This window comes from Podarcis cretensis, assembly GCF_951804945.1.
Source record: "Podarcis cretensis genome assembly, chromosome: 6".
NCBI lineage: Eukaryota > Metazoa > Chordata > Lepidosauria > Squamata > Lacertidae > Podarcis > Podarcis cretensis.
The window spans coordinates 97,887,365-97,902,599 of NC_137175.1; the positions used below are offsets into that span (position 1 = coordinate 97,887,365).

Below are 15,235 nucleotides of genomic sequence, written 5' to 3' on the forward strand. Positions count from 1 at the left end.
GTGCTGAGGATGGTGATTTTGAGGTAAGAAAAATCTCAGTTGTTAATTTTCTGTCTCTTGCACAACTGTTAAATCCAAAGGAATAGTGATTACAAAGGTTGGGGGTTTGACTCACAGCTGGTTTTAGCCTCCCTCTTGGAGTCTCCAGGGAAAGGAATTAAATCTCAAGATGCAGAGCGAGAAGCGCCAGAGCCCATCCCAAGCCTTCCCTCTGCATTCTAACTGTCCAGTGACACATTTTCTCCATTCTCACTCGGGGGGGGGGGGGGCTCAGGAGCAGAAGCACAGGGAAGAGGGGAGATGGAGAGCGAAGGGGAAGAATCTGAGGGCAGCGTAGGAGAAGATGACAGTGGCCCGAGAGATTCCATGAGCCTCTCCAGCGAATCGGAAGATTCACAGAAGGGGGCGCCGGTGGCCAGGGCAAGGGGGGTCCCAAGGGGAACACTCCAGAAGCAAGCGGCCAGCAGGGACTCCCAGAGCAGCAGTTGGAAATCAGGACCAGCTTCCCCACCTGAGCATAGTGGGGGGGAAGAGTCCCAGGTATCGGGAGTAGCGTCTCCCCCAGCAGGGAGAGAAGAGGAGTCAGGGCTGACCACGCCTCCATCGGAGAGTCAGGCGACGGAGGGGGGGTCAGGTCCAGCTAGCATCCCGGAAGAGGGAAGCAGTGACAGAAGCAGTGTAACGGTCAGGAGGAAGGTCACTGGGTTGGCGCGAGAGCCAAGTTCAAAAGTACAGGCGCGCGGGGCAGCAGAGAACGAGGATTGGGAACCGGGTCCTAAAGCCCGCCGGAGGCAGGGGGAGGAGTCAGGGGACTCAGCGTCAGAAGAGTCCAGAAAGGGGAATGCCCCAGCGGACAGGAGAACCCAGAGGAGAAGAGAGCAGAGGAAGAGGTGGAGCAGGGCTAGAATCTTAAACTGGTGTCAGGGGGGAGGAGATTCAGACGGAACTTCGGCGGTCTAGGGTTTAAGACGTAGAGCTGCGCGCTACGGCTTTGGAATGGAAACTGAACTTCAATAAAGACTTTTGTATATAACGACGACCTGGCGTTGGTCCTCTGTGAGCTGGGACCTTGGGCAGCTCTGACAGTTATGTATTGAAGTTCTCACCCTGGGCCAGCGGGGGAATACTGTAGATAGTTATGCAAATGAAGGATCGAAAATGACGTTCAATGATTGGATAGTTTTAGAAAGTTGCTACAGTAACTGTTGTACTGGAGCTCTATGTAAGCAGGCTGACTGAGCCCTTCAGTTCAGTTCTGTTCTGCCTCTGAATAAACAAGAGCTGTTTGAAGAATCGCTGTGTCGTCTGATATGTTCGCCCACAACTTAACAATAATCATGCACTGGAGATCAGTCACTGAGAATTTTGAAATCTCTTTACAACACACACACTCACCAGCTGGTGCCCCCTTCACAGCCCCTGCTGCCAGGCTCTGCATCTGAGCTCCTTCCAGACTCCTCCATCTGAGTTGCAAAGCCTCTAGGACCATAAGGAAAAGCAGCAGCCAGTTGCAGAGGCATTTACAAACAAGGTTTCATCAGGTTCAGCAAGGCAGAGTCTTATCAGCTTTGGGCAGAGCAGCTTGTAAGGTTCAGCATGAAGCATTTCCCTCGACCAAAGCAGAGCTGTCACTGCAGAGGTCAGTGGCCTTCTGCAGCCTTATGATCCCTTGCGATTAAATTTGCCTACTTCTGGGGATCTAGCCATTATTTTAAAAGGCCACTGTCTGACATTGCAGCCATTGGCTCCTATGGCATGGGGGAAATGGGGGGACTGTACTGGGAAGATGTACTCCAAATCCAAGGAACATATCAGAGCAACCTCCTCTGGCCTGGAGGAACAGTCGCTCCTCAAAACACGTCTACTGAGTGTTCCTCTGGGCATAAGGGGACTTCAGGCCAGAGGGCATGCTGGGCCTGAGAGTCGACCTTGCACAGGGCTGAGGTAAATTTACACTGGTTCTGTGGTACAAACCCTGGGACTTGGCAAGCAAAGCCATCAGTGGCCTAGCCCTTCAAGTAATTGCATTGTGTGCCCACTGGGCCTATTTGCCATTGAACAGGATTGCTAAGTAAATGTGTTTCCTGAAACCAGGCATCCATCTCCGAGATGCTCAAATGATGGCTGGTACGCTTCTATTGATTAAGTCATAAAGCTGCTGCTTTCTGAAGAAACATCAATTTCAAACAATTCCAAACGCCTCCTGTGTCTCTTGGGAAGCCAAAATGCTGACTTGCATTCTGGTGTCTCAAAATAGAGCTTGCCCATGCTGTGTCAAGAACAAGATTGTTACCTCCCCAGTGCCTATTAGTTATTTGTTTTTATTATTATTATGTTGCATAATTCTCAACTCTGGGTGATTTACTAACCTTTGTAATTAGAAGTAGTGCAATGATTGGAATATCTTAACTTATGGTGCAGTGCTCCTTGTAAGGAATGTAGTTGTAATGAGACTACTCAGCAGTCACATAGTGCTTGCACATGAATTTCAAATGGTCTATAGCCTAGTGTATAGCTACCAGTAAAGGAAAATCTCAGGTCCTGAGGCTGAATGTGGCCCCCTCTCCTATCTTATCTTCAGGACTCTACTTGGGCCACAACCAGAGGTGGGGTGGGCCATTTTGCCACCTGAGGCAAAATGGGAAGGTGTTGCTTCCCTGTCATCCTCATCAAAGCCTTGCTTGCCAGGATTGTGTGGTGATGGCTTCTGGTGGAATCTCATAGAACTCTCACGAGATCTCACCGGATGAAGCAGTTGCAACCATGTGACCCCAGCAGCAGCTAGGCCCAGCAGGATGCCCATGAGGGCACTGCCTTGTAGATTCTGCCACCCAAGGCAGGTGCTTCAGCCTGTCTCATGGGTGAGCCGGCCCTTTTGCCTCTGGCCTCACCCACCACTAACATGTGGCTCCTGGAATGTTTCCAGTGAGGGAATTCAGCCTTCTGGCCGGCACCCATGCAAGCTGGTCAGCATGTTAGCACCATGGTTTTCACACTGTGTCTTTGGTCGTCCTGGGGTTGCTTGAAAGCTTCTTCAAGCAGAAGGTCAGTGCTGATAGGTAAGGTTCCTGAACAAAGTGACAGCTACTACCATATGAAGGTACAGTAGATGAAGGCAGAGAAGGCCTCTGAAAGAGAGGAGTAGATGAACAGAGTTTGGGATATCGCCCTCTTCTAAGTTGAACCATGATCAGCTTGCCAAATTCTGGTTCCCATTTATTAGGTATATAAACAGGAATAGTGAAAGATATCATACGCAGGTGTTGCAGGCTGCTTTGGGGCGAGGCTATGTGGTTAATGGGTAATTAGTGAGAATATATTCTTATAACCGAGACCCGTATCTGGTTAAAGTTCATAAGATCTGTAAGGAATGTATGTGATAATTGCTACAGCTCTACTCGACATACTAAGAATAGTTTATGTGCGTTTATTTGTAGTGGTTTATCTGATGTTCACTTGAAAACATTAAAAATGACTTTTTTAAAAAAAAAGGCACATGGAATGGGATTGTAAGGGTGAAGGCAGACTCTAGATATGGTAGAAGCAGTTTGAACTTGTGATGGAGGTTAATCAGAACTTGAGGGAGTTGAGAATATGTGCGAATGCCTCCCCTTCCGAATTTCCCACTCCATCACGAGTCAAACCCAGGTCCTGCTATACTTTATGGCAGCTGCTACTTCTATTTCCATGTGCAGAAATAGAATGCGCAGGTAGCAGAGAATATTCAGGCCTCATTCTAGGCAATGTGTCATTCATAAGGTGGGGGAACTGGTCTGGCTCCCTCACCCTGCAAGGAATGTAAAGTCTGAAGATGTAGGGACTGCACCGCACACTGTGCATAATTTCTGAGGCAATAAATGTGACACAAATTGTCACTAGTGCAATTTCTTGCCCTGCACAGAAGGTGACAGGCTTGTGTTGTATGTAGGCATGGGGTGTGTGTGTTTCAATTCAGTTCACATTCCAAGACAAACCTATCCAAGTCACACTTTCTGAAACAATATGGGAACACAGCAATCCTTCAAAAATCTCACTTCTCAGGTTTTCCACTGCAGTTCTCTAATCAAGCAGTGTGTACAAAAATACATGTATTAGCAAAAATAACATACAAAAATGTAGTATATTAGGAGGAAGTGCTTTTCAAAAATGTGATTAGCAAAATTGCCTACAAATGTGAATATATTAGGAGAAATTTGTACTAAAATGCTGATGAATTTTCATGAGGAGCTTTTTAAAAAAGCAATTACAAACTCACGTGGACATGTAGGGGAGAGAGAAAAGAAGAAACAATCTCTAACCATCTAAAACTATGAACATGTTTTTAAATAATCACTCCTGGAAAAAAAATCACAGATATTTATGTGCATCCCTAATAAAACAGGTGGAACTGTGACCTCTATCATGAAGGAATTATAAGGACAATAACAAATTAGCATTTTGTAAATTTAACGAGTTAACAGTCATAATGAAAATGTGCTGCTAAGTTAGTATTTCTGGCAGGTGTGACAATGGAAATACACTGGGGAAGCCATGTGCTTTAAGTGTACGGTGGGAATGTGGCCCATGGCTGGCCCACCCATGAGGGAAGGAGAGGTGACTGCCTTGGGTGGCAGGACCCCAATGCAGATCCTTATTCCCCTGTTGTTCCTGCAGCAGATATTAACTCACTCCTTCTTTTCCGGCAGGGAAGGGGGTGTCATTTTTTGGTTCCTCTAAGGTGCCAATATGTCTTGGGTCAGCCAGCCTGGATATGACTTGTGATAGAAGTCACAGCTACTACAATTCTCTATTAAAAGCACCTGCCCTCCTCACATACTGAACTCTCTTTCCTGCTCGCCTAAAACTAGGCAGCACACACTCACACACAACTCAGCAGTGATATTGTAATGACTAAAAGACCATCTTTTCACCTGAATGCCCGCTAATGATCATATAATGTTTCTAAATCTCCAGGATATTTTGGTAGTGGTGGAGTGTGCAGAGAAAGCTTTGAATATCTGCTTTGGAAGACTGGTGTTGTTTTACATCCCATGGTCTGTCTGTCATGCTTTCTGGTTCCCCCATCCTCAGTTTGCATATGTTTAAATAAATAGGTATTTACAAAAGGCATCAATGGTTTTGCGTAGCCCCTGCCCATTAGTGCTTCTCACTCTTTGCTTTTTGTCAAAAGCAACATGGACAAACATGAGCCACGCTGAACAAAACTAAGCTAACAGGAGTCACACATGATGCAGCCCATAGACTGAATAGACTAAGCTCACAGGCTTAGCATGAAACTTTGCATCTCCAGTCATAAGCACATCAATTTCTTTCTTGCTTACTTATCTGCTTACTTTTAAAAGAAACCACTAATGATTCTTAGAAGCTGTGTTCTGAATGCCTTATATAAGAGCCATCAGTGAAGAGAGGAAGCATGAAAGAGTTTGAGAGAGATCTGCTCTGCTAAACCCTATGATGTTATTGATTATTTTATAGTTAAGAAGAATGCTGCTTTGTTCCCAGATCCAACACCTACACTGAATAAAAATGCAAAAGGTTGTGCTGCACGCAGAGATTATCTGGAGAGTCATGCTATCCCTTTCCCATTACTCCCCCTTCAATATATCAGTCCATCCTTAGTTATTAGAGAGCTTTTTAATGTGCTATATATCTGTTCTGCATTGTTTCGTTAGTAATGCTTTATGGCAGAATGATTCACTCCCAGTGCCATCCTCATTGACACTTTTGATGTAAAACTGAATTGGTGTGTCACACTAACATGCAACACCTCTTTACAAGGAGAGGTCAAGGGACAGGGCAACATTACGTCTAGAAAGGATCAGGTTTCTATTTTTGCAAGAAACTCTGATTGTGTGTGACCCATGTCGTGCACTTCCGCATGACTAGCAGGACTAAGCAAAAAGTTTTATTCACATTTTACAGCTTCAGTTTATATACATTCTGTTTTCATTCCTCCCCTCAGGGGAATAGGAGTTTAAGGTTCCAACTGCACATGACTGTGATTTAATTTTCACATTAAAAAAAAATGCAAATAGCACCGACATCCAGAGTGGGGTGGGGTTCTACTTATTGTAACAGGTGTGTAACCTGCTCCTCCCCTCCCTGCCCCTTCTTCTGAGGCTGCTATTTGCATTGAGAGGAAATACCCCATCTGCACTAATCAAAGATTCTCTCTCAATGCCAATAGCAGCTATGGATGAGCAACGTTCATCAGGATTGCAGAAGGGGAGGGGAGGGTTAAACTCCTCCTCCAGAACTGCTGTGATTCCTTAATTACTAGGCCCTACTCCCAGCTGATACGCTGGTGGCGCTGTGGGTTAAAAGCCTCAGCGCCTAGGACTTGCCGATCGAAAGGTCGGCGGTTCGAATCCCTGCGGCGGGGTGCGCTCCCGCTGCTCGGTCCCAGCGCCTGCCAACCTAGCAGTTCGAAAGCACCTCCGGGTGCAAGTAGATAAATAGGGACCGCTTACCAGCGGGAAGGTAAACGGCGTTTCCGTGTGCGGCTCTGGCTCGCCAGAGCAGCGATGTCACGCTGGCCACGTGACCCGGAAGTGTCTCCAGATAGCGCTGGCCCCTGGCCTCTTAAGTGAGATGGGCGCACAACCCCAGAGTCTGTCAAGACTGGCCCGTATGGGCAGGGGTACCTTTACCTTTACCTTTTACTCCCAGCTGATACTCTTTGCTGACAGGCTAAAGGCAATGACACATTTACTGTCATATGTAGTTTGGCCCTGAGCCTGGCTCAAAAGGCATGATGAAAGTGAGCTGGCATATACATTAGTATTTACTCCCACTTGCACCACTGGGTCTGAAGTTGAATACATATGGTGTTAGCCAGAGACCCTATCAGAGGTCAGCAAACTTTTTCAGCAGGGGGCTGGTCCACTGTCCCTCAGACCTTGTTGGGGGCCAGACTATATTTTGGAGGGGGGAAAGAAGAATTCCTATGCCCCACAAATAACCCAGAGATGCATTTTAAATAAAAGCACACATTCTACTCATGTAAAAACATGCTGATTCCCGGACCATCTGTGGGCCAGATTTAGAAGGCAATTGGGCCGGATCCGGCCCCCGTGCCTTAGTTTGCCTACCCATGGTCCATATCTATCCTGTAGTTCCTTGAGAAAGGCTGTTGGTTGATGCACTTTTCTTCAAACCAGCTTCCATCCAATTCAAAACAGTAAGCTGGACAAATTTGCATTCCCTTTTAGATAATTATGATTTCATTAGTCACTCCTTGCTTCTCCTATCCCCAGGGCTTTTCTTCTAGAAAAAAAGGTGTCAGTACTGCATACCCTCGAGTACCTCCAGAAAAAAGCACTGCCTATTCCTAATTTTGCAGTGAGAACTGTCCTGATCCACTTGCCCAAAGGGAGGTTCATGGGAGTGGTTGGACCTGCGGTTCAAAACAAAGTTCCTTGGGTGGCAAGACCTGCCTTTGGCTTATGCCACACTCAGGGGCAGAGGAAAGGGGGGCGGACCGCCCCAGGTGTCTTCACTGGGGGGGTGACATTTGGCGCACCACCAGCCCGCCCATGACTCTCAAGCCTACCATCGGGGGAAGGGGGGAGCTGCGCCACTTTGCTGGCAGTATTCCCCCCTTCCCCCTTCGTTTTGACAGCTTGGGGGAGGCTTAGGAGTCACAGGCTTACAGCGTGCCGAATGTCCGCCATCAGTGGCTCACTCCGCCCCTGTGGGCGGCTCACTCCACTCCCAGCTGCAGGGCACATGCCACTCCATGCACCCGAGCAGTTATCCTGCGCCTGGGAGGGCACCCTCCACACCCCGCACCCCTCAGGAGCGCACCCACCCTGGGCAGCGTGGGCATATGCTCTTCTGCTGTCCACACTGTACACCAGGGATCAGCAATTGGCAGCCTTTGGCTTAAATCTTGCTTCATGAGTTCAATCACCAGCCTATCCCCAGAACCAAGGGGATACATTGTGAGGAGTGGTGTCCATGGGATGTGTCACCAGCCCTTGTTAGAACCCAGCCTGCCACCATCCAACCCAACGCTAACATGGTTCTCCAGTAAAACTAGTTGTTCAGCAGGGATGTGCACAGGTGGCCCAATGAATATAAGCTGAGATGTGCACATTTTAGATATCTGTTGGGCATGCACAGATGATGGCTTCATTGACTAGCAGTTGGAGAGGTTGCAGGTACAGGAAGCAAATCAGGGAATAGTGTGCCCAGCAATGTAAAAGGAGATTTGAAACACATCAGGGGGGAATGACCTGGCTGCATTTTCAGCTTCTAATGTGCACATGCCCTGAGAATAACATTCAGAAGCAACATTCGCAATAGTTAGAACATTGCACCCACTGCCTTGAAAACAAATCCCTCTGTTGCTGGAGAACGGAGGTGGAAGACACATACACAGTCCTCATGCAGAAGCTGTTTTTAGCTGCTTTCTGTGCAGTCAAGGTGAAACAGTCTTGATATTTCACAGCTCATCAAGGAAATACCTAACCTTTATCACTGAACACCTCTAGGGGTTCAATAGGCCCATATATGCATGCTAACTGGCAACCGGTGAAGGGGAGGCTGCAATGCAAAAAGCCACAGAGGACTTTTGCACTGCAAGATTATTTATGGGCACACACACACCCCGCCCCGTTCCCATTTATTGAATGCAGCCCATTGGGAAATGATTTTGCCCAAGCTCATTTATACAAATAGGAGTTGCTCTAGAGTGCAGCTTCTGAGTTTGTGCCTGGGAAATATTCTTGGAGGGTTATGCCCATTTTGTAGCTGTTTCAGCCTCAATCAGGTCTCTCCCTTTCACTCTTAACAGCTTTTTCTACTTCTTCTGTAAATTATTGTGTTCTTACAGAGACGGTGGTGGCCCATGGATTAAATTGCTTTAAAGGGGGTTGAGATGAATTCATGGAGGAGAGAGGTCTATCAATTACCATTAATCTCTGGATACCTAAATGGACTCTGCATGCATAGAGGCAGTGGACCTGTGGATATCCAAAATGCCTGGGAAGAAATAATGGGGGAGAGCTGTGGCCATCACAACCCACATGTGGACCTCTCAGAAGCATCTGGCTGGCCACTCTTAGGAACAGGGTGCTGGGCTAGATAAAAACCCAACCCACTCCAATGGCCAGACCCATCAGCGCTCTTCTTTCCTATTAAGGATGGATCACATTATATTCACTGTGCCACCTTTGCACATCCCTTTTCAACAACTAGTTTTATGGGGAACCCATGTTAAGGTTGGATTCTAACAAGGGCTGGTGACACATCCCATGGCCACCACTCCTCTCAATATATTTCTCTTGGCTCTGGGGATAGGGGGGCGGTTGTACTCATGAGGCATGATTTAAGCCAGAGGCAGCCAGTTGCCGATCCCTGGTGTATATGGTGTTTCACAATGTGACATAAGCAAAAGTCAGATGCTTGCCCCAAGGAGCTCTCACTATAAAATTAGGGATAGCAGAAGCAAGTAATGACTAATGGTGTCATAATTATCCTGGAAATCCCAGGTTGAGCTGCCCCTTGAGGTATGGTTCAAGAATATCTGGGACATGACTGTTTCAAGTGTTATAAAGAGAGACACCTATGATGAAACCTATGCCCCCCCTTCTTTTCATATGCAAGATAGCAAATTTATACCACCAATTTCACAAACATGTCTGTGGAGAGCCTACATTGACCATTTATGTTTTGAGATTATGTAAAATGATACTATAAACTCAGTGCTATGTTTACAGTGGTACTACAGGTTAAGTACTTAATTCATTCCGGAGGTCCATACTTAACCTGAAACTGTTCTTAACCTGAAGCACCACTTTAGCTAATGGGGCCTCCTGCTGCTGCTGTGCCGTCGGAGCACGATTTCTGTTCTCATCCTGAAGCAAAGTTCTTAACCTGAAGCACTATTTCTGGGTTACTGGAGTGTGTAACCTGAAGCGTATGTAACCTGAAGCATATGTAACCCGAGGTACCACTGTATTCTTGTTTGCAGATACTGCATTAAATTTTATTAAAAAAATATTTTTTTAAGTGTAGAGCTGGGCTACAATGCTGGTTGTGGCCCCAGTCCCAGTGCCACCTCCCCCTGGCAGTGGTTAAATTAAGCAGTGATAACATGACCTCAAACAGGCTACAATCTGGATTAAAAATGGCCACAACTTTTTTTAAAAAATAATAATCTAGGAGGGAATGTGAGTTTGCCCAGCTCATATTGCTCACTGCATTACTTATTCAGCAGCAATACTCCCCCTTCCCTATTTCGTCTTCAGTTTGGAGCATAAGATGAGAACCTCCGACACAGGCTGCCTGCATTTACAAAGCCAGGTCCACTTCAGGCATGTGTCCTGCAGTTTATATCATATAAGGTTCCTACTCTTGCTGAAGCAGTCATCAATGCCTGTGAATTACATGAACAGCCCAGCCAAGCAGAGCAGACTTTGCTGTTTTGGCCATTTCCCCTTATTGTATCTTGCATTTCCCCTGATTGTATCTTGCACACATTCCATGACGTTGCTGCCCCTACCCAGACCCAAAACCCTCCACAAAGACAGGAATGTGCCACACCAATGGATTTTTGCAGCTTTCCACTTTGATTCGCCACAATCCTGCAGGGCCCATCTCTCTCTTGACCCAACATGCAAACTAACCCACCCGTACCCAGACTCTGCCCTCCAAAGCCTTTTGGGGTCCTCCATCCAAACCCCAAGACCAAAACCCAGTGCCCTTCAGGGTTTTCATATGGGGGAGTTGCTGGCACTTAGTGCATGAGCAGTCTTTTCTTCTTGTGTGCAGTGGTTGACCTCTCTTGCACTGCAAGGCTCTATGAAGAGAAAGTGTGTTCTCCCTCATGGAAAGCACAGGTTGCGGGCGGGGCTGACAAGACACCTCACTGTTACTAGGCAAATAGTTTGGCCATCCTTTAAGCAGGGGCGGGCTGTTACTGGGGAAATCTAGATGTTGCCATTTGCTGATTGACAGCCCTATTTGTTAAATACAATGCTCGCAGCGAGGAACTTCCTGCTTATTTCGGATCACCCGCCCTCCCTTCCCTAATTTTAGGCTGTTTGCTTGACCTTGCTATGCCTGTCATGGGGTCGTCTGCTTTGGGGCAGGGGCCCGGTAGGAATTTTGTCCATTTGGCTGATTAGTGTGTGCCACTTGGTTTTTGCCTACTGCGTAGCAAATCATCACAACTTGTAAGGTTTGCGGTTAGGCATTGGTCTTGGAATTGGTTGGTGGAGGGGTATGGATTCGGCTGTGCTGCTTCAAGGGTTTTCTGTTAAAGGAACCCAGGGGCTCCCCATGCTTTTGTCCGAAACCCCCTGGCAAGGGGCTAGGGCCACGCAAGCCCCTGGGAGCATTCTGGGGAGAGGTGAGGCATGGTTCCCAGTCCCGTCTCTCTCCCCAGGTGACTTACCCTTGCTGACTTCACGGGGTGTCCGAATGTCAGAGCTGTCCCCGTGTGGGGTCAGTTAGTGCTACCAATGCCTAAGCAACCATTCACATTGCTGTAATTTGAATAAAGTTGTGGCCAAAATTATGCCAAAAACCTTAAACAAAAATTAAGTGTCAATTGTGTTTTTCTTTGGGGGGGTGTTTTGGGGATCTCAATGTGCAACAACCAACCAAGTACAATTTAAAATGGTTTTCAGTGGTGCCATGCGTACAAAAACATATATTCGGATTTTGCAGAGTATTCAGAAAGGAAAACTGTAGGGATTCAGAATCCTTTGCTGCCAGGTGAGTGAAACACATTACATGCAGTCTTCACCCAGACGACAGAATTATTGATTCGCTGAAATTCAGTTGAGGAGGAATTTGCCAGCATCTCTGTATCTCAGATATCTCCATGGAAAGTCTGAAGAGTGCTTCAGATATCCTAGTCTTTCTGTGCACATGTGTTCTTTTTCTTCCTGGAAAAAGCAGTTACATAATCTGTTTTGCTTTATACTGGCAGTTCAATGTGTGCGTGTTGACTGGATGTGTAGATAAGAATCTGCATCTCAGTGAGAATAAGGAAATGCTGACAGACTCCCACATTCAGACACACATTCTTACAAGCGCTCAGTCTCTGGGGGGTCCGCCCTTCTCTCCCTACCTAGTGCAAGAGTTTGGGCCTCCAGTTACTGAAACATATTTTCCCCTGATGGAAAAATCAAGTAGAATCAGACAACAAAAGTTCCAGATAATTGACTGCAGTAACAAATCAATATTATCTGTGTCCAAAATTGAACCTGGTGAATTAGTTTGGAATTCCAAATAACTGTAAATAGCACCAATCTATTGTCCTTTCTATGCAACAAAAGCAGCAGTTGCCTATGGGCAAGAGAGCCAAGAGTTTACTGAACACAATCAGCAAGGCAGTACAGGGCGCTGTTGATTTGCTCTAGCTTGTGCGTAGCAATGCAACGGCTGCCTGCAGGAAGTGAGGACAGTGGCACATGCCCATGAACTATGGGGAGAAGTGGGAAGGTGGTGGAGAAAGATGGTTGGCATCACTCTTTCTTCTGTGTGCTCAGGAGGTTGATCCAGAACAGGACTGTGACAGCCCTGCATCAAAGATGCCAAACCTCTCAGCCACTTAATACACACACACATTGGATGAAATCACTGAATACATCATCTAGGTAAATGTGGAATAAGTTACCTTTGTTTGTGTGCTTTATTTTGAACCCATCTTTGAGTTATCAATGGATTTTCTTTCTTTCTTTTAAGCATGTGGCAAAAGGAGAGCTGTGAGTGGCAGCATGGTGGCAAAAGGAGAGCTGTGAGTGAGTGCGTGAGTGCGTGAGTGAGTGAGTGAGTGAGTGAGTGAGTGAGTTCAGGGTGTGGGCCTGGCTGAGGGAAGGGATATGTAGGGAGAGTGTCAGGAGAGGTCAAGAGAGCGCCCTGAAAATGGTTACTGAAGACTTCTATATTCTTTGCTTTAAAATGTTTTCCAACATTTTGGGGCATCAGGATGAGAAATTTTCCTTTGGAGACTGATAATGGGAATAAAACGCTAAGACCGAGAACCTAGAATCAGTCACAAACTTTGGCATCCAAAGTTTGTGGCAGATACTAAAATTCTGCATGCTGATCACCATGCTTCAAAAACTATGGCACTGGGGGCAGAAATCTATGCCAGGTTTTGTGCTTGTTTGTTAATATAGTGCAGCATGCTTTGGTGTCTGTTTATTTAGTAGCACAAAAAAACAAAAAAACAAAAAAACCGCACTTCATCTTGCCACCAGTATACCAGCGTACAGAAAGGAGGCTACAGAAGTCTGTTCCTCAGTAGCACATGGCTCTGTTAGCTTGGTATGCTAAGGGTAGTGCAAAATACAAAGAAATAGATTGTTTCTGCCTTTGGTGCTATCAATCCTACACCTTTTGTCAGCACTAAATCCCCTACAAATAATAAAAATAAAGCTTCCTCGCATTAAATCTTGAGCAGTCCATTAAAAACTGTGTACACAGTGAAACAAACAGATGATTAAATAAGGCCTATAACAGTATTTCTATAATATACCCTCTCTAAATAACATAATGGAAAAGGCCCATTCAGAGCTGATTAACCTCAGTTCAGGAAGATCATTTATTTCAAATCATTATGCTCAGCTGATTAAAAATGAATTAATTCCTACAGGAAACCATTTCCAAACACTGCCTCTACTCATAAATCCAACACAGAGGCGGGAGGAATGTCTCATAATGCAAAAATCTACACACAGAGCCATAAATCAGTACAAAAACCAAAGAGTTGGGGGTGGGGCCTGGCAATGGCCTGGAAGCCCACTCCTACTGAAGACCGCTGGAGCCAAAGAGAAATGGGCCTGATCCGTGCCTGGATGGTAACCCCAGAAGCCCACCTTGCTGCCTGCAGTACAGCAGGAATTCTCAGACTCTGGCACTGGAAGAAGAACAGTCCAGAAAGTTACCCATGACTTCTGTCTGAGGGCCAAACTATTCTTGTGTCTGCCCCATTGGCACATGAAGTAGGCAATGGGATTTAATGTTTATAACAAGAGGTGTTCATAAATGAGGGTTGCAAAAGCCTGCAGCTCCACACACACACACACACACACACACACACACACACACACCCCTTATGTTTCTTTCTTCCATCATCAACTCAAGTCTTTTCACCTTGGCTTGGCTTGCTTCTAGGATCAGAGTCAAGCTGGGAGGAAATGACCTGAGGCAACAGAGGGCAAGGAGTTAAGGAAAGGGTTCCCCTCACCCAGGTACATTTTTATAGCAAAATGTAATTGCCCTTCACACACTCATCCACTTTGGTTGTGATCAGAGCAACTGCACGAACAGCAAATATGGCTGCCACATCATGCTTAGTCCACCCTTCGGACCCATCAAATTCATTCAGTTGTGGCCTGTGTCTGTCTGTTGCACATCCTCCCACATTTCTCTGATGAAAATAGGAACATTATATTCTACATCAGGAAGCGTCTCCCGCCTTTGATCTTGCCGCACATATATTCATCGTATAAACATATACACCTGTCACATCGAGCAAATTACAACCCTCCAGTCTAACCTACCCCATAGGATTGTTGTAAAGAAAAAAATGTGCAAGGGAAGAGATCATGTACAGCACCTTCAACAGATAAACGGAATGAAATAAAATTTTAGCTGTAAGCTACCTTGAGTCCCTGTCAGGGAAAAAGGCAGGATATAACAATAACAAAAATAACAATAACAGTAATGGAAACTGTGGGATTGATCGGGAACCTACCAGAGAGTAAATCCTATTGAACTCAGTGGGACTTAGTTCTGAGTAAAAATGCTTAGGATTGCAGTGTAAGGCTGCATAGTCTTTACACAGTTACCTGGGAGTAAGCTCCATTGAAAACAGTGGGACTTACTTCTCAGTAGACAGTGTAAGGCTCCATTTACAATAAACGAATAAACATTCCATGTGTTTTCTAAAAAAAAACTGCTGAAGCATTGCAATCAAAGAACTTATAGTGGATTGGTGACATTTTCCTTCAAAATTATAGGAAGGGCACCGTAGGCCAGCTTCACCATTTCCTTCATTTGGTGCAGAAATTTTATTTTCAGTAAAAACAGGACTCTGTTTGTGAACCCACACACCCACCCACCACTTTTAATTGTTCCTTGAGACATGGGAGGGAGGAAAAAGGAAAAGTGGGACATTCCGGGATCAAATCAGAAACTGGGACAGCTTCTGTAATTCCAGGACTGTCTTTGGAAAATGTGGAGGGTATGCCATTGTTGTTTCAGTGAACACATG

At 46.0% G+C, this 15,235-nt stretch overlaps 1 protein-coding gene across 1 annotated transcript in view; it reads left to right on the forward strand.

Annotated features, from left to right (window-relative positions):
* The first annotated feature begins 3,038 nt into the window (after positions 1 to 3,038).
* TNR (tenascin R) overlaps positions 3,039 to 15,235 on the forward strand; it is a 191,315-nt gene continuing 179,118 nt past the window's right edge. Inside the window, exon 1 of the mRNA XM_079981098.1 lies at positions 3,039 to 3,059. The gene's annotated coding sequence lies outside the window, so the exon portion shown is untranslated. The remainder of the gene's footprint in view (positions 3,060 to 15,235) is intronic.